At 35.1% G+C, this 18,593-nt stretch overlaps 1 pseudogene across 1 annotated transcript; it reads left to right on the forward strand.

Moving 5' to 3' along the window:
* Positions 1-4,781: 4,781 nt before the first annotated feature.
* LOC309858708 (1-acylglycerol-3-phosphate O-acyltransferase ABHD5 pseudogene) lies at positions 4,782-5,582 on the forward strand (annotated as a pseudogene). Its single transcript has one exon. The product of its transcript is annotated as a 1-acylglycerol-3-phosphate O-acyltransferase ABHD5 pseudogene (transcript).
* Positions 5,583-18,593: the final 13,011 nt, after the last annotated feature.

The following is an 18,593-nucleotide window of genomic DNA, read 5'->3' on the forward strand; positions in this document are numbered from 1 at the left end:
CTTTCCCACTGAGGGGTGGAGATCCGGCAGGAACATCACTGCAGGGGAGGACAAGGACATTAAACATGATTTTTTTTTTTTTTTAAAGATTAACTTGTTTATTTGAGAGAGAACGAAAAAGAAAGAGCGAGGGTGGGGGAGGGGCAGAGGGAAAGGAGAAGAGAGCATCTCCAGCAGACTCCCCGCTGAGCATGGAGCCAGACTGAACTGGGGCTTGATCTCAGGATCTTGAGATCATGACCTGAGCCAAACTTAAGAGCCAGAGAGAGGCTCAACCGACCAAGTCACCCGGGTACCCCATTAAACATGGATTTTTAAAGACAGAATTAATTGTTGGTGAAAGAATAGGTAAATCTTAAATTCAAAAAATATTGTCAAGTTGACCTTGGAAAGATTGAACTAAGTTAAATACTGACCAACAGTTTATTAGAGCACCGGTCTACATACTAGTCTTTTTTAGACATACATACAACACTTTTTTTAGTTTTGCTAATCTGATGCGGGAAATTTGTCACTTTAAATTCTGTTAGTCAGTTTAAGCATGTTTTCAGATGTATGCTGGCCATTTTTTTAAAACTGCCAGCTTGTAACTATTGTTTATTTTTCTTATTAGGCTATTTGTTTTTCCTTATTGAACTATGGGAACCCTGATGGTTCTTTCTCTGTCATATCTGTTGTAAATATTTTCTTCCAGTCTGTTACTTTAAATCTGGTTGTTGTATCTCACTGTCCAGAAATTATTCAGTTTTATTTATAAGATTGAAGCTGTTAATTTTTTTTTATGGGTTTGGAGTTTAATGGCTTTCATAGATCTCCTCAGTTTCATGATTGTCAAAATAACCTTCTGTACATTCCTTTAAGAAATCGGTGGGTTTTTGTAATTGTACTTATTTAATTATTCAAGTTATTTTTATGTTTTCTGTGATGTAGAGATTTAATTTTTTTAAGAACAAATGGATAACTGATTACCTCAATATCATCTTCTCATTATTAGAAATCTAATTGTATCTAAAATTAACAGGTATCTTTTTGCCTTTTGGTTCATTGAGATTCCAATAGGGCAACTTACTTCTTGGAGATTTAGGATTGGTGATTACTCACTATCCTCCTCTTTAGATTCCTCAAAAATTGACAATAAGCACTTAGAATCCAATGAGGATGAAAATGTGCAGCATGAGGTTTACACTGGCTGAGTAGTGCCTAATAATCTCCCCAAAATATAGAACTTCCAATATATTGTGTAAGAGGATATAGTCTGGCTTGGGGCCAAAGTGAGGCCTTCTATTTCTTCCCTACAGATATAGTGCTTAGGATCTAACTGTGGGGAGGGTGAGATCTGAAAAGCAACTACTCAAACAGTTCAAGGAAGAGAATGCCAGCATCTTAAACCAATTTTCTTGAAACATTTACTCCAATAATACTACCTTCCAAGGAGGAGCAGAAATTCTTTCTTCTTTAAGGAAAAAAAAAAAAAAAAAAAAAAAAAAAAAAGGAAAGACCATCCTCCCCATCTTATACTCATTGTTTATCTTTATTTCTCAGCTTTTCTTTTTAGGATATCCTTGCATGTTTTCTCTTTCAGATGAATTTTAAAAGATAGTTGAAACTATCATTGAAAAAATCTTGTTGGGATTTTAGTTCATATTGCATTTAAACTACATATTTATGTGCACATTTATTTATACTATTGAGTTGTCTTATCCTGAGACTTCTTTACTCAGGCTTTATTATAGAAACTTGAGCAAAATCATATGATTTCCCCCATAAATGTCTTACATACTCTGCTAAGATGACTCATGAATATTTTAACCATTTTTATTCTCATTGAGTTAGATCTTCCATTTTTCTAATTAGTTTTTTACTTATATACAGAGCACCTGGGTGGCTTGTCAGTTAAGCACATCTGCCTTCATAATGCCAGGGTCCTGGGATAGAGCCCTGCATTGGGTTCCTTGCTCAGGAGGAGCAGGGGAGCCTGCTTCTTGCTTCTCCCTCTCTCTCTGCCTGCTGCTCCCTCTGCTTGTACTCTCTCTGTCGCATAAATAAATAAAATCTTTAAAAAAAAGAGGGATTGATTTTTATGTGTTGACATTATATCAGCCTATTTTACTAAAATTATCATTTTGTTACTTCTCTTCTGCAATTCTATTGTACAAATAAGTTTGAGTCCCTTGTTTCAATACTTCTAACTCATTTTCTTTTCTTGTCTTGTTACATTGGTTAGGACTCCTGGTTCTAGTAGTCATGATAGCTTTAAGCATCCTTATTTTGGTCAAGATTTCAGTGGGAATGTTTTTAATATTTCACCTTTATAGTATTTGCTAAGTTGTTCTGACAGATTTTTAAAAAAACTAAACTAAGAAGGAATATATTTATTCCTAGTTTGGCTTTATTAAGAATGGTATTGATTCATAAGAAACGCCCTTTGTAATAAGATAATTGTATAATGTTCTCTAAATCTGTTAATCTGATTGAATTATATAAATATATTTCCAAGTGCTAAAACATTATTACACTTCTAGAATAATCATGTTGGGGCATTTGTATAATTCTCTCAAAAAGTACTGGTTTTCATCTGTGACTATTCAACTTAAGATATTTTTACTTATGTTTATAAATGAGATTAATCTATAGCTTTCCTATTTTGGTATTCTTTTCTTTTTCTTTTTTTTTTAAGTTTTGAAGTTTTCAACATCTTAATGTCTTAAAAAGATTATTTAACAGAGTACTTTTTCTTTTCTTTAAAGTTAGAATTTGGGGCACCTGGGTGGCTCAGTTGGTTGAGCATCTGACTCTTGGTTTTGGCATAGATCATGATCTCAGAGTTGTGAGATCGAGCTCCACATCCAGCTCTGTGTTCTGTGCAGAGTCTGCTTGAGATTCTCTCTCTCCCCCAACTCATGCTATCTCTCTCTCTCAAATAAATAAATAAATAAATAAATGAATAAATAAAACAAACTTAAAAAAATTTTAAACAGAATTGGCCTATAAATTCATTTTGAGCTCATATCTTTTATAGGGATAGATTAAAAAAAAGTTTTTTTTTTTTTTTAATTTATTTGAGAGAGAACAAGAGCGAGCACAAGTGGGGTGAGGGGCCGAGGGAGAAGCAAGCTTCTTGCTGGACAGGGAGCCCGATATGGGACTCGATCCTAGGACTCCAGGATCATGACCTGAGCTGAAGGCAGACGCCCAAGTGACTGAGCCACTCAGGCACCCCTAGGGATAGATTTTTTAAATATAGCTATTGATGTATTCAATTTTACCTTCCTCTCAAGTAATTTAAAGTAATTTATACTTTCTTAATCACTCATATTCTTTGTTTTTATTATATTTCCTTTTTGAGCAAAAAGTAATTCATAGCATTCTATCAAGATTTCTTGATATTCCTTATCTGTAGCTATGTTTTTCCTTCATTCACATTATTTTATCTTCTTCTTTTATTTAATACACTTGTCAAAGAAAACAAAAGATTAACTTCTCATTTTACTGATTAAATCTATTATGTACTCTGTTTTATTTATGCCCATTTGTCTCTTTCTTGAGTCCTTCTCTTGTTTCAGCAGAAGTTGGTGCTTGCTGTATGCTTTACTAGAGGTTTTTGAGAGCCACTGAGTCTGTCACTGAAATTAAGGAAAAGAAAAATTTAATTATAAACCACATTATCACTTGGTGGCTAAAGCTTTTGAAATGTTCTAGTCTAAATCTATTAACATTTTCATTTATTTATCAAATAATATTTTTGAATGAAAAATATTCAGTGCCAACTATGTACTGCATGCTGAGGATAAGTAGTTAATCAAACACACAGGTTGCTGTTCTCACAGGGCTTATAATCTGGTAGAAGAGACAGACATTAAACAGATAAACATACACAGGTAATTTTAATTGTCTCTGTACTTTGAAGAAAGAAAGAGGGTGTTATAAAAAAGAATAATTTAAATGGAAAAATCAGAGAAAAATCTATCTGAGGAAGTGACATTTAAGTTAAGTTAATGATGATGGATTTTAGGTAGGCCAAGAGTGGAGGCAGGGCAGTGGGGGTGAAAGGAATGGAATATGCAGTAGCGGGAGATAAGAAAGATCCTGGCTTGATAAAAGTTAAAAGATGACAGGTTGAGATTAGAGCAAATTTAGGCAGTGGGGGAGAAACACAGCTGAAGTATAGACAAAGACCTGAGCATAATGGGCCTGTAGCCACAGACAGAAATTTGGAACTTGATTTTAAATAAAATGAGGAATCATTGAAATGTTCTAATTTGGGGAGTGACATAATTAAATCCACATTTCCAAAAGACCGGGCTGGCTTCAGAGCAGAGAACAAATTGGAGCAGAGCGAGGGTGGAAACAAGGAGTAGTTTGAAACTTTTGACATATATCATGCAAGAAATAATTCTGGCTTTGGCTAGAGTGGTAGAGATGGCAAATGTACACTGATATGATTCATTTTACAAGATGAAATCAATATGACTAGGTAATGACTTTTTATTGTGGCAAGATACACACAGCATAAAATTTACCATATTAACCATTTTAAGGGTGCAATTCAATGTCATTTAGTACATTCACAATGCTTGCAACCACCACCACTATCTAGTTCCAGAACATTTTCATTACCCTAAAAGAAAGACTCCTACCCATTAAGCAGTCACTCCTCTTTATTGGCTGAACTGTGACCACACCCCATCCCCCAAATTCATAAACTGGAAGTCCTAACCCTAAGTATCTCAGAATATGACTGTATTTGGAGATAGGGCCTATAAAGAGGAAATTAAGGTAAAATGAGGTTATTTAGGGCACTGACTTTTGGAGATCTTTGCACTGATAAACCCATCTATGCTTTTGACCTGTCGGGCTTTGGACAAAGTAGTAGGCTAGGTTTGACAATGATGCGGAAGTGGAGAATCAATTTGTGGAATCCACTGAAGAATGGAGATGTGCCCTAGGATTGGACAAAGTGATCTTGCTTGGGCACAACTTGGGTGGGTTCTTGGCTGCTGCTTACTCACTGAAGTACCTGTCAAGGGTTAATCATCTCATTTTAGTGGAGCCTTGGGGTTTTCCTGAGTCACTAGAACTTGCTGATCAAGACAGACCAATCCCAGTGTGGATCAGAGCCTTGGGAGAAGCACTGACTCCCTTTAATCCTTTACCTAGCCTCAGAATTACAGGACCCTTTGGCTTAAGTCTAGTGCAGTGTTTAAGGCCTGATTTCAAATGGAAGTATTCTTCAATGTTTGAAGATGACACCATGACAGAATACATCTACCATGTAATGTGCAGACTCCAAGTGGTGAGACAGCATTCAAAAATATGACTCTTCCTTATGCTCCAGTGAACTGGTAAAATGCACCCTGACATTCCAGTTTCGGTGATCTACGGCACCCGATCCTGCATAGATGGCAATTCTGGCAACAGCATCCAGTCTTTACAACCACATTCATTTGTGAAGACAATAGCCATTCTTGGGGCAGGGCATTACGCATATGCAGATCAATCAGAAGACTTCCACCAGAAAGTAAAGGAGATCTGTGACACTGTGGACTGAGCACCCTGAAGAGGATGTGGGAGAGCCTGCTGACTGAGAGTTCCTCAGCAATACTACACAGTCAGTCTCCCTTGCAGAGTAAGGAATAAAACAAAAGAACCAGCAGTCCTATGACACATATTTTCTTGCACATTGAAGGCAGTAAGTGCCTTCTAGAAGAATGGCTTTCCTTTCTCCTATGCAAAATTGAAATATTCAAGAGTCTCCAAATCTAATAGCTTTAATAAAAGGTTATTTGTCCCTCTGCTGTACTGAAAAATTGTTATTTTTCAACTGAAATTTTTTTCGTTTCTATCTAACTTTGCTATGTCAGGTACTTTTTATATTTCAGTCTATTTACCAATTTTAAAAGGTGATTACTGGGTCTATAATTTTATATATTGTAAAGGTGCACTTTATTTTCTTTGCTTGTATTTACCATGTCTAATAACTGATATCGTTATTCACAGTTTTGTGTGTTTTTATGTAAAAAGTTATCTCTCGTTTAGAATCTTTCATTTCATTTTTGAAATGGAGTGATGAGATAGCATTTTGGCTAAAAAGATGGGATTTTGATCACTGGCATTAATTTTTCTGATTTTCCTCTGTTCTATATTTAAGCCATGTTTAACATTTTAAATGTGGTCTATCTTGATGTATCTGCAACCACATAATTCCTTGAGATATTTTATATGTGATATAATTCTATACTTTAGGGAAATATGACATTAGTATTAAAGTGATTTAAACTAAAAAGCCTTAATTAAAAGTCTGTCCTTCCCCCTGCCCCCATTAATATTATTCTTTTCCATGAGCCAGGATGCAGTATAAGGAACAGATGTCCTTCTGAGGGGATATTAAGACTGCTACCTTCCAGTAAGTAGATCATATGTTGTTGTTAACCTCTAACTCCTGTAGATGGGTGCTAAAACTGGATTCCATTTTTAACCACTAAAACAGAAAAATAGGTGGTACTCTCGCATCTCATGGCACCAGAAATGAGATAGTGTTTGGTTGTTGGGATTTTGTTTTTGAGGTTTGTGTTGGTTAAATAATACACATACTTGAAGTTATATTATAAAAGCGAATATAAGGTTGATTGAACTATTTGACAATAACTACCACCAGGTGTTTTAAAATGAAGAAAAGTTCTGGGGTGCCTGGGTGGCTCAGTGGGTTAAGCTGCTGCCTTCGGCTCAGATCATGATCTCAGGGACCTGGGATCGAGTCCCTCATCGGGCTCTCTGCTCAGCAGGGAGCCTGCTTCCTCCTCTCTCTCTCTCTGCCTGCCTCTCTGCCTATTTGTGATCTCTCTCTGTCAAATAAATAAATTAAAAAAAAAATGAAGAAAAGTTCTTTGAAACTGTGAAAATTGCCATGTGATAACTGGCTGCTGAGAAGACCCTCCAAAAAAGAAAATTGCATAGGATTGTCATCAAGTCATCTTTGCTTTATGTTTGCTAACAGTGCTTGTCTAGGAGAAAGGTGGTTATGTAAATAAAAACAGTGAAATGTTTATATGCAAATAAAGAATGAATGGTTTTGAAAAAAAAATTGGTTAAGACTCAAGTGTGAGATATAAAACCATGAAATATTAGAAAAAAAAATAAGATAAAAGCTCCTTGATATGGTCCTTGGTAATGATTTTTTGGAAATCACACCTGAAAGTCACAAGGAACAACAAAATAAACAAGTGGGATTACATCTAAAAAAAACTTCTGTAAAGCAAAAAAAAAAAAAAAAAATCAATAAACCAGGAGGGAAGACAAACTATGAAATGGGAAAAAATACTTGCAAACCATTTACCTGATAAGAGATTGGTATCAAAAATATACAAAGAACTCACAAAACTCAAGAGCAAAAAACAAAAAACACACAAAAAACCCCCCAAAAAAACAACAAAAAAGAAACAATTAAAAAATGAGAAAAGTACCTAAATAGACATTTTTTTTCCCAAGGAAGATACAAAAAAGGCCAATAGGTATATGAAAAGATGTTCAAAATCACTAGTCATTAGTACAAATTAAAACCACAATGAGCTATCACCTCATGCTTGTTTTAAGGGTCATGATCAAACAGATAAAAGATGACAAATGCAAGCACAGAGGTGGAGTACAGGGAACACTTGTGTTCTCTTTGTGGGATCAGAAATTAGAACAGTCACTTTGGAAACAGTATGGAAGTCCCTCAAAAAATTAAAAATAGAGCTAGCATATTATTCAGCAATTCCACTTTGGGGAATATATCCAATACATCCAAAGGAAATGAAAACACTAACTCAAAAAGATATCTGTATCCCCATGTTCATAGCATTATTTATAATAACCAAGACGGGAAAACAACCACGTGTCCATCTATTCCATCTATGGATGAATAGATGAAGTAGTGGTGTGTGTATAAATATATATATTTATATATATACGCACACACACGAATGTTATTCAGCCATAAAAATGAAGAAATCCTATTTGTGACAACACGGGTAGACTTTGAAGGCATTATGTTAAGTGAAATAAATCAGAGAAAGACAAACACTGTATGATCTCATTTATATGTGGAATCTAAAAAAAGGAAACTTTGGTTATAGAAAGAGATCAGACTTGTGGTTACCAGAGATTGAGGGTACGGGGAAGAAAATTGGAGAAACATAGTCAAAAGGTACAAGCCTCCAGTTATAAGATAGATAAATACTAAGGCTATAATGTACAACATTATTACTATAGTTAGTGCTGCTATATGACATGTAGAAAAGCTGTTAAGAGAGTTGATCCTAAGAGCTCTCATCACAAGGATAATGTTTTGTTTTGTTTTTCTTTTTTTTAAATATCTATATGAGATGGTAGATAGTAAGTAAAGCTATTTTGGTAATCACTTCACAATATGTGTAAACCAAATCATCTTGCTGTACACATTAAACTTAAACTTATACGGTGATGTATGTCAGTTATTTCTCAATAAACTGGGGAAAAAGAATTTCTCTTCTATGAAAAGATATAGTCCTTTCTTTTTCAAAGAAAATAATTTTTCTTTGAAAAATGTAAAAAGGATTAATGCATTTTATAGTCTAGTGTTTTGTTCTGGAAGTGATAACATTTTTGTTATCTCCAGGAGAAAGGCAATGTGAAAACTGGCTTCTTAACTTGAAATCTATGTATGGCCATGGTCAAAACACTATCTGTGGTGATTTCTTTCAAGGCTATACTGAATTTGGGGGTGCTAGAGTAAGAGTAAAAACAAAATGTCAAAACTTGGACCGCTGCAGCTTGTCACAACTTATCTATATACTCTTATATTTATATAGATATATATATATATACATACAACTTATCTATATACCCTTAAATGCAAGTCTTATAAAAAGGATCGGAGAAGACCTTGGCTAATCCAATCTCACGGTTCCAAAGCCAATTAGCCATGTTGGGTCTCATGCCTAAGTACAAATAAAATGCTGATCAGTACAGAAAGATGGATTTTATGGCAAAAATAAGAAGTCAAAGTAACTGTCATTACTTGTCAATATTCCCTCTTGCCACAAGGTAATGGTGGAAACATGGCTAGAGTTTGAGCCATTTCTGGAAAAAAGTCATCTGGTCAGGTTGTGCATGATTCATTTGTTTCGGAAAAGGTCAAAATACCAAGGTTGTTTTGAAACTCACTTGAACTAAAAATCAATTTTTTTCATATTATATTGAAGCTACTATCTTTTCAAATATTTGTAAGAATATTTTATAACATATTTCTAGCTCACTGATATGCACAACTCATTTTATGTTAATTTTCTTATTTAAAAATAATCTTTACTTAAGAAGTTTAATATTTTTGTTTTTATGTTTATGTTAAGGTTAGCATTTTTACATTGTTTGTAATTAGTTAAAATTTTGCAAAAATACAGATTGAGTGACTAATTATTTGGAATCATTGAGGTAGAATGAAGAGACAAACTGAGGGTTACAGAAAGGAGGAGGTGGGGAGATGGGGTATCTGGGTGATGGGTATTTTTTTTTTTTAAGATTTTATTTATTTATTTGAGAGAGAGAGAGAATGAGAGAGAAAGAGCACAAGAAGGGGAGGGTCAGAGGTAGAAGCAGACTTTCTGCTGAGCAGAGAGCCTGATGCGGAACTTGATCCCAGGACTCCAGGGTCATGACCTGAGCTGAAGGCAGTCGCTTAACCAACTGAGCCACCCAGGTGCTCTGGATGATGGGTATTAAGGAGGGCACATGTTGCGATGAGCACTGGGTGTTAAACCCAACTAATGAATCGTTGAACACTACATCAAAAACTTATGATTTACTATATGCTCCTAACTGAACATAATAAAATTAATTCATTAATTTTAAAAAAGAAGAGAACCTGGATTATATTATCTTCCTTCCAGGCTGGATCATCACGCTAGGCCATATTACAAATTATCTCCTAGAAATTGTATTTATCTCACAAATGTCACCTAAATAAAATTTGTAGCTTTTAGTCCAGGAAGTGAGATGTTGGATTTAATAGATTTATGATGAGATATCTCACAGCTAAAGACTGAACTATAAATTCCAGTAGCTAAAAAAAATAAAATAAAATAGCCTGTGAATAAGATTTTGATTTACATTTTAGTGTCTTCAACCAAAGTCAAGGTTAATCTGAAATTTTCCTATAAGATTCTTCTAGTCAAGCCCAAGAAGTTTGATTCTTTCATTCAGTTTTCAATAACTATTTTTTATTGATTTATATCTCAATCTGAATGAATGAATGAATGAATGAAAAAAAAACTTGGGTAAAATTCCAACCCTCAACATGCTTACACCTAGTTGAAGGCCGGGGAGAGGAGTTAAATAAAAGATAAACATATATATATATATAAAAAATCAAAGATAAACATATATATATCTTTTTTTTGCCTTCTAAATAATGCATTATATATATAATTATTATTTTTGTTGCCTTCTAAATAATGCATTATATATATAATTCTTCACTTCTCATCTAGGATAATTCTCCTTCCGAATACCCTTTCAGTATTTCACATTCAATATTCACTCACCTTTTACACAAGTTTGCCATAGTTTGTATTTCCTTTTTAAAAGAGCTAGTTTATCTTCTTCTTATATATATAATGCATTATTTAGAAGGTGAAAAATATGATTTTAGAAAAATAAAGCAAGATGATCAGGAGAAGGATTGACATTTTAAACAGGATGATCATAGAAAGACTCATTGGGAAGGTGGCATATGAGTAAAGATGTGAAGGAGAAGAGGGGGTGAACCATGTGCTTATCCCCTTGGGCTGAGGGAATAGCCTGTGCAAACACCCTGAGATATGATGGATTATGTTTAGCATGTGTGAGGCCCAGAATGAGGGTCACTGCATACAGAGATGAGTGAAAAAGAGGAAGAGTTGTAAAGGAGAGGAGGATAGAGAAGTAAGAAGGAAGATCAGGTAAGGTCCCACTGGAGGGATTTTTGGCTTTTATTCTGAAGGAGATTGGCAGTCAGTAAAAGTTTTTTTGTTTTGTTTTTTTGTTTTTCGTTTTTGTTTTGTTTTGTTTGTTTGCTTGTTCTGGCTTTTTATATATGTATATATGTATTTATTTTTTATTATGTTATGTTAGTTTATTATGTTAGTTTATTATGTTATGTTAGTCTCCATACAGATTTGATGTAGTGTTCCATGATTCATTGTTTGCATATAACACCCAGTGCTCCATGCAATACAGTGGAAGGTTTTGAGTCAAAGAATGACGTGAGTTGATTTAAAGTCCCCAAAAGTATTCCTACATAAGATCTGGTATTTCATATATGTTCTTTTAATCTGTTGACTTCCAATCTTCTATTTCTGCTATCCAATCCTGACATTCTTCACTTCTCATCTAGGATAATTCTCCTTCCGAATACCCTTTCAGTATTTCACATTCAATATTCACTCACCTTTTACACAAGTTTGCCATAGTTTGTATTTCCTTTTTAAAAGAGCTAGTTTATCTTCTTCTCTTCTTTTTTTTTCTTTCTACTTCCAAATTATTTTGTTACTACAACTAATATGAATAATATTACCTCCTTGTCATAATTCCCCATACTAAACTATATTCAGCACGACATGTTTCCATTCATTTCCAAATGAGTGACATTCTCTGGAATGAGTGTCTTTTAGCAGCTGTGGATAGCATTGGCCTAGGTCTTTGTTCCATTGGTATAAGTGCAAGCATACTCACCATTTCCTAATGTATTTTTAACTGCTGTGTCACATCCTCTGAGAGTCTGTGTTGCCTCTTTTAAATTCAAAATTTTCTACCATTTAGCTCCCTAAGTGGCTAACAGAAAAGATTTGTTTTTTATTTTTGTTTTTTTTTCCATTTTGCTTCTATGTATTTGAAAACAGAATAATAAAATTATGAGCAGAACTACTTTAAAGAGCTTGTCATACTCGGTAGAAACAGAAACAACATTCATTTGAATACTTTGTGACTCATAGGGCCCTCTAGTTGGGATTTTAAATTGTTTATTCAGTGGGCATAGACGGTAACAGGGAGATTTCAGTTATATTTTGCAGGAATGTCCATTCTATCTGGCAGGTGTTCAGGGCCACTGCTCTAACTCCAGTAGACAAAGAAGAGGCCTTTTCTAAAGGGACCAGAATTGCAACCACATTCTGGAAATTTTTAAGCAGTTATAGGTTGTACTTTGTTGTAGTTTCAAGTCTCTTAGAAGATTCTAAGTCAAGTTCAAGTAATTTATTTGACAAGTACAGACAATAATGAAAGCAAAGTAGGGATGTGACACAAGAAATGGAAGGCAATCAATAAATGCTATTTGTGTGTGTGTGTGTACACCAACTTCAAAAATTTATTGGTCAAGAACTATTCTATAAGTATTAACTCAGTGCTTCCTGCATGGTACTCTTTTTAGTTGGGACAAAGGGTTGGAGAGGACAAGTCCTGGGCTTATCTGGAAGTTGGAAGTCAGGCAGAGCAAACTAAAATATTTGAGTGATATGAGTTGGGCACCTATAGCAACTGCTACTCATCTAAATCTACCCTCTCCTGGGGGGATATGTATAACTCACAGGTTGTCTGTGGCATAATTCACATAGATGACAATGTGAGTGGTGCCCCACTGGAATCATGCAGCTTGACCCTGCCTATCTGGAGCCCAGTTCAACTGATACAACTACTAGTTGTTTTGGTTATTATGACATGTTAAACTGTCAACTTCTCTCACAGACGTCAACTTCTCTCACAGGTCCCATAATTAGTTATCATAGCAGTCTATAGACAAGGCCTAACTTTAGTCACCATGATTCAATTACAGACATTTTTGAATAACTTTCATAGAATATTAGGCCCATTGATCCACATGAAATTGAATCTTCAGATTTTTGACCTTTGTCTCTTTGGTATTACTACTTTTCACCAACTGGTCTTATCACCCAGACATATACAATCCATGAAAATTACTATGATATTCCTGGAACCAAGCAAAGACTAATGAGTTATAACAGACAAGATGAAAAGCTAAGAATAGTTGTTCTCAGTATAATATACTATTTATCTTGGGCCACATTCCCATCTCTACGAATATGCAGAGAAACGCACATATATACACACCACCGGTTAACAAATTCATGGAGCACCAACAATACCACTTGTTTGATGTTTAGTATATTCACACAAATAAGCCCACATTAAGCTCATGGTATATGGAAAATACAGACATGAAAACAGACAATCATAGTACAAAATGGTGGTAAATCCTTGTTGAAATGACAGTGTTTAAGGAGGGCTGCTAATCTAATTTTGAAAATTCCGCATAACGGTATTTAACTGTAATAGTCAAGTTGGATTCATGTAGTCTTACACACCCTTGTTTAACTTTGGACTGTGTGAAAACAATAGGAAATTTTGAAAATATTTGAAACTATTTATTGATATGAGAACTGTATGCTTTTCCATACTTGAACTTAAATGAATATTAAGTATTAATAATAAGTCAAACACTATTCAGTAGGGTTCTGAGATATGTTTGGTTATTCCTCATCTAGGGAATGACCAGAAGAGTGATAAAGATAGTTATGCCTGTTTACTGATATTCTGTATCTCCTACAATGTTTGCTTTTTGTCCCATACAATCTGCATTGGGATTGTGTCATGCTGAGAGCTTACTTGAAGTCTGTTTGAAGTAGTCTTTATCTTTTGGTTGCTTTTGAGTTTTTGGTTCCCTCTAATGTTCTCTGCAAAATGCCTGTTCCTGTTGCTTGGCTGTTTCACTACCTCTCTCTGTTCTCCCTGTTGACCACATTCCCTGCCATAGCGAAGGATGGCTCAGATCTACATGCCCTGAAGATTTGTTTCCTTTCACAGGGCCTAGACTCTTCCAGTGTAGATCTTCAAAGCAGCTTACTGCTCCCTAGGCTCAATGTTCTGAAGTCATGTGATAATAAAGGCAGGAACTAGCATTTCTGGTAGATACTAAGTACTCCAAGTGTGTACTGATTCTAAGAGATAGGTACTAAGTATGACAGAAGAGTCTTACTTTAATTCTGTGTTTGAGGATAACAAAGACAGCTTCATAGGATTTTTAGATAGACTGGTGAATTCTCCAAATGCTATAGTTTCTTGGCTTATCCATAACATTAGTTCTCTGGAATTCCTTTCATGGAATAAGATCAATCCCATTGTGTGATTTTTTTTCTTCTAAAACAACTTCGTAAGTAGATCTTGTAATACCATATAATATCCCATGAGTTTTGAGGAACTTGCTAAAATCTTTATAAAGTATACTCATCACCATAAATTGATCAATTATTGCCAATATTCTGAATGCATTGCTTATTGCCGCATAATCCATCTATGACATAATCATAGAAGATGAATATGGAGCAGATTGGTAGAATTGAATCTCTAAAAGATACATCTTAGAATTTTCCTTTTATTGCTTTGCATGCTAAGCATTTAAGACTGGAATTAAAGTCATGCTTAAGAAGAGGGTTAAAAGAACAACCAGGGAGAGAGAGCCAATATTTATTGAGCACCTAGTCTGAGTTAGGTATAGCTTTTTATAAATATCTGATTTGATATTCACAAACTTCTTGTAGTTTATAAAATTTATTTTATGGTTGAAGAGACTTGAAAAATACTAGTGATATCTTTAGGATTTGAATCCATGTCCTTCAAACTATTGAGGTTATTCTTTTACATTTAATTTCCTCTACATAAGATAAATGAAGTTGAAAGTTGTGTTTAATTAACTCTTGATCTTCATGTCAAAACTATCTCTATTTAAAATATTTCAGTTCACTCACCCAACAGCCAACATTTGGAACATCTGCTTTGTGTAAAGTGTTATATTAAACCTATCTCTATTCTGCTCATTCTCTATCATCTTGTCCTGAGCAAAGAACTGTTCTTGCTAAAATTCTCAGATGCTCAAGATGACACTATTACAGATTTGAATTGACTTAAGCTTTTTGAATTTCAGAAGGAACATGATTGATCTCTTTGAGCTAGATTTGAGGTATAGGAAAGAAAGTTAAATGTCATTGCTTTATAAATTTTAATCCTTTGACTTAAAACCACCAAGATACTTGGCTGGCTCATTCCAATGAATCAGACATCAAACTGTGCTCCATTCCTGTACACACTTTCACAAAGCAAACAGTACTTTATAGGTTGAAGAGTGGCTCTAACATTGGACTGGCATCCCAGAAAGTAGCTATGCTGGTCCCAGATAAAGACCTGACATAGATCTAAATAAAAAGACGTATAAGCCAACCGAAAACATGCTGAGACTATGTCTCGTAATGCCAGAAAAAAAAAAAAATCTAATCTTCCCCTCTTTTCATCTACAATGAAATCAAACACTGGATTTCTGGAAACATCTAGGTGAATAAGTTTTGTGCAGTTTCTTCTCAATATTTGGTAACATTTAGATACAGCCTAAGGTTCCTAGACTTAAGTCATTCCCTACTGCTAAAAACATTTTTTTCCTCCTCCCCCATAAAAATGGTCTCATTGTTCTTTATTTAGTCTAACAGAAGGATCCATGTACCCGCATTGCCTTAGATTTGCTTGGCTTCAATTATACAAACTAACCACAGTCAGTTGGATGGCAACTGCCGTAGCAGAGTGCCTCCCCTCTCCAAATTCATGAGTGGAGTTTTTCCACCCACAATGTCAGGTACAGGATATGAATCGAGGATCAAAATTCTCTAGTGCAAAAGGAGGAAAATTCCAATGAAATAATACTGCTTCTAAGATTAAGCTACACTGACCTGCTCTCCCCATGCATAATAATAATAAAAACTACCAGGTTTATAATTGATTAATAACTATGATCCTGGCACTATACTAACTCTCTTACATATAGTATCTCATGTAACAATTTACCTTATAAGGTGGGCAATACAGAATTTATCTATAATTTACCAAATTTTTAAATACTCAATGATGTTTCTCTCCTACTCTTTTTCAAAATCACAGTTTGTTTTAATTCAGTGGAGCTGTTGGTCCTCTCCTGTTTGTGGTCCCTGAGGGCTGTCAACTCCCTGCTGCTATGCGATACCAATTACATATTTTCAGACCACTAATCTCTCTCCACCCCACCAGCTTTCCTGCTCCTGACCACAGAGTGACAACATCAGCTGCACCATGCCACGGAAAACAGGACTCAACATTTCAGGAGAACCAGCTCAGCTAAGAGAGTTTCCTGAGTTGTGAAAAGCCTCTTAACACTTCAATATTGCATTAACCTTGTCCTTCACCTGTTTTTCTTTGGATCACAAGGATCATTAGCCATGTGAACATCTTCCATCCAACCACAAACAGAAACAGGATGATTGCTTTTGGCCCATGAGGACCTTCTCAGCTTGACAACAAAGTGGTACAGCTCAGAGGTCAGTGGAGCAGAGTGGGAACCCTATTTCCATGATGGCCAGGAAACCAAGATATTGTGTGACCCTGAGCTAATGTTTAACCTTTAACTCTGCCCTAAGGCCAGTTGTAGGTGCCTTTTACAAATAATTGGATAACTCCTAGACAAATGTAAAAGAAAATACTTCAGAGAGTGAGAACAGCCACAATCTGTGTTTGCTAATAATTCAGGTCATATTTTTTGCAATCATATTCAACCAAGGTTTTTATAGAACCCTGTCAGGTCCCAGGGTTCTTTCCTGGCTCAAAACACCTCTGACAAGATTAATGAAATGTTTTATTAATTATTCCAACTGTACACTCACTTTAAAAACATCATAAGCACGGGTATGATATTCTCCTAATTTCTCCAGTGTTCTTCTTTATTATTAACAAACACTTTTGGTCATTAGCTGGGACTTTGATTCAGATCTTGGGAGGATTTTGAAGCCTAAAATGAGCGTAAAGGTTTGTAAGTCAATTACATTTTGAATATTTTATTTAATTTCATTTTTCCCTCTTTTTTCCTTAACTTAAAATGTATTTATTCCTCAAGTATTGTTTTCTCCTATTTTGCTGGATCTTAATGCTAGAATGAACACAGGATGAGAGTTTCCTGGTAACATCTCATAAACTACTGCACTCATCCATCTTTCAGATATTCCTGTATCTAGATCTTCCACAAAAGTAGAGAACAGTTGTACTTTACTTTTTGTTGGATGTAACTATTTTCAAGGATTCTTAATCTGGAAGATGAACCAGTTCTATTAAAGGTTTTGTGGGATGTTGAGAAAGTAAGTAAAGGGAATCAAGCTTAAAGTATCAAAATAAATCACTGTGATCTTTATTTGTTTTTAAAATGAGGAAGTGATATCATAGGGTGCATTAAGACTCAGCCATAACCACACAGCACTGCAGCATGTGGAAGGCTCAGAATCAGAATCCTATTAATGACCTAAAGCTCTCATATATTGCGCTCTACAATGCCTGCTACTGGATGAGACTGAATTAAGATACTCCTTTTTTTCCTGATGACCTTTCAGGGTCAACCATTCCATAAGCAGATAGTGTTTGTGACCCCAGTAAATGTTGAACACAGTACCAGAAGGATTATAGTTGTTGGCCATTTGTTCATAGATGAATTTCAACTGGAATGAAACTAAGGTATATTTTGTCGTGGAGCAAAGAAAGGACTTTTGATGACAGACCAAGTAACTTATCCAAATTCAGAGTTAACATCTTGTTTTTGATTCTAATGTCAGCAACTTTCTGAGTGCAAGAAAAATAGATATGAGAAAGGAAGATGGGACTGCTCACTTCTGGAGAATGCTCTGTTCTTCCATTTTAGAGAAAAGCGGCACTTCCTGCTTTGTGCGTATCAATGATAAGGTGATAACCTTAAGGTGAAAAACCTTATATGGAATCTTATTAAAATTAGAAAAATAAAACTAATATATTATTGCTTCAAATAAGAGTCTGCCCAGAGTCACAAGGAATTTCCTCTTACTACCAAGAATTAGAAGATGGATGATTTCCTTCTACCCTTTCCCATGGCCAATACAAATGTCACAAGCCAAAATTTCTTTCAGGCCAGAATAGAAGATGAAAGCATTGGGGCCCAGTAGCTTTTTAAAGTAACTAAAAAGACCAATGATGATTACTTTTTGTAGTAATGTGCTTGGCAGGATAACATGTATGTATCCTCCCTACAGCCACTCTCCTCAAGCAGAATATCAATCTTTTCTAGCTCTAGCCTCTAGAGAGTTTGGCAAGGTGGGAAGCAGAGAAGAAATGATATTTTGAGGTTTAGGAAGTCTGAGAAGGAAGGAGAGATGATGCATTTGGTAAGCTGAAACAGCCTGAAAAGGGAAAGAGACATGTGAGCCCTCTAAGTGATATGCACATATGCTCTGTGGCAGCAACCTTAGAAGGTGGCAAGACTTTGGAAGGGAATGGCTGCGTAATGTGTCTAAGGAGCCAGGATTGTAGGCACAGATTGTAGATTCCCAGGTCATTAATATATATATATATATATATATATATATATATATATATATGCTCTGTACCTAAGTACAATACGCAAACAACAGAGTTCCAGACCTGGCAATGCAAACTAGATTAACATTGTAATAGCAGTTCAACTGTGGCAGACTATTGACTGATAACCAAATATG

The sequence above is a fragment of the Mustela nivalis genome (genome assembly GCF_964662115.1).
Source record: "Mustela nivalis genome assembly, chromosome: 2".
Lineage (NCBI taxonomy): Eukaryota > Metazoa > Chordata > Mammalia > Carnivora > Mustelidae > Mustela > Mustela nivalis.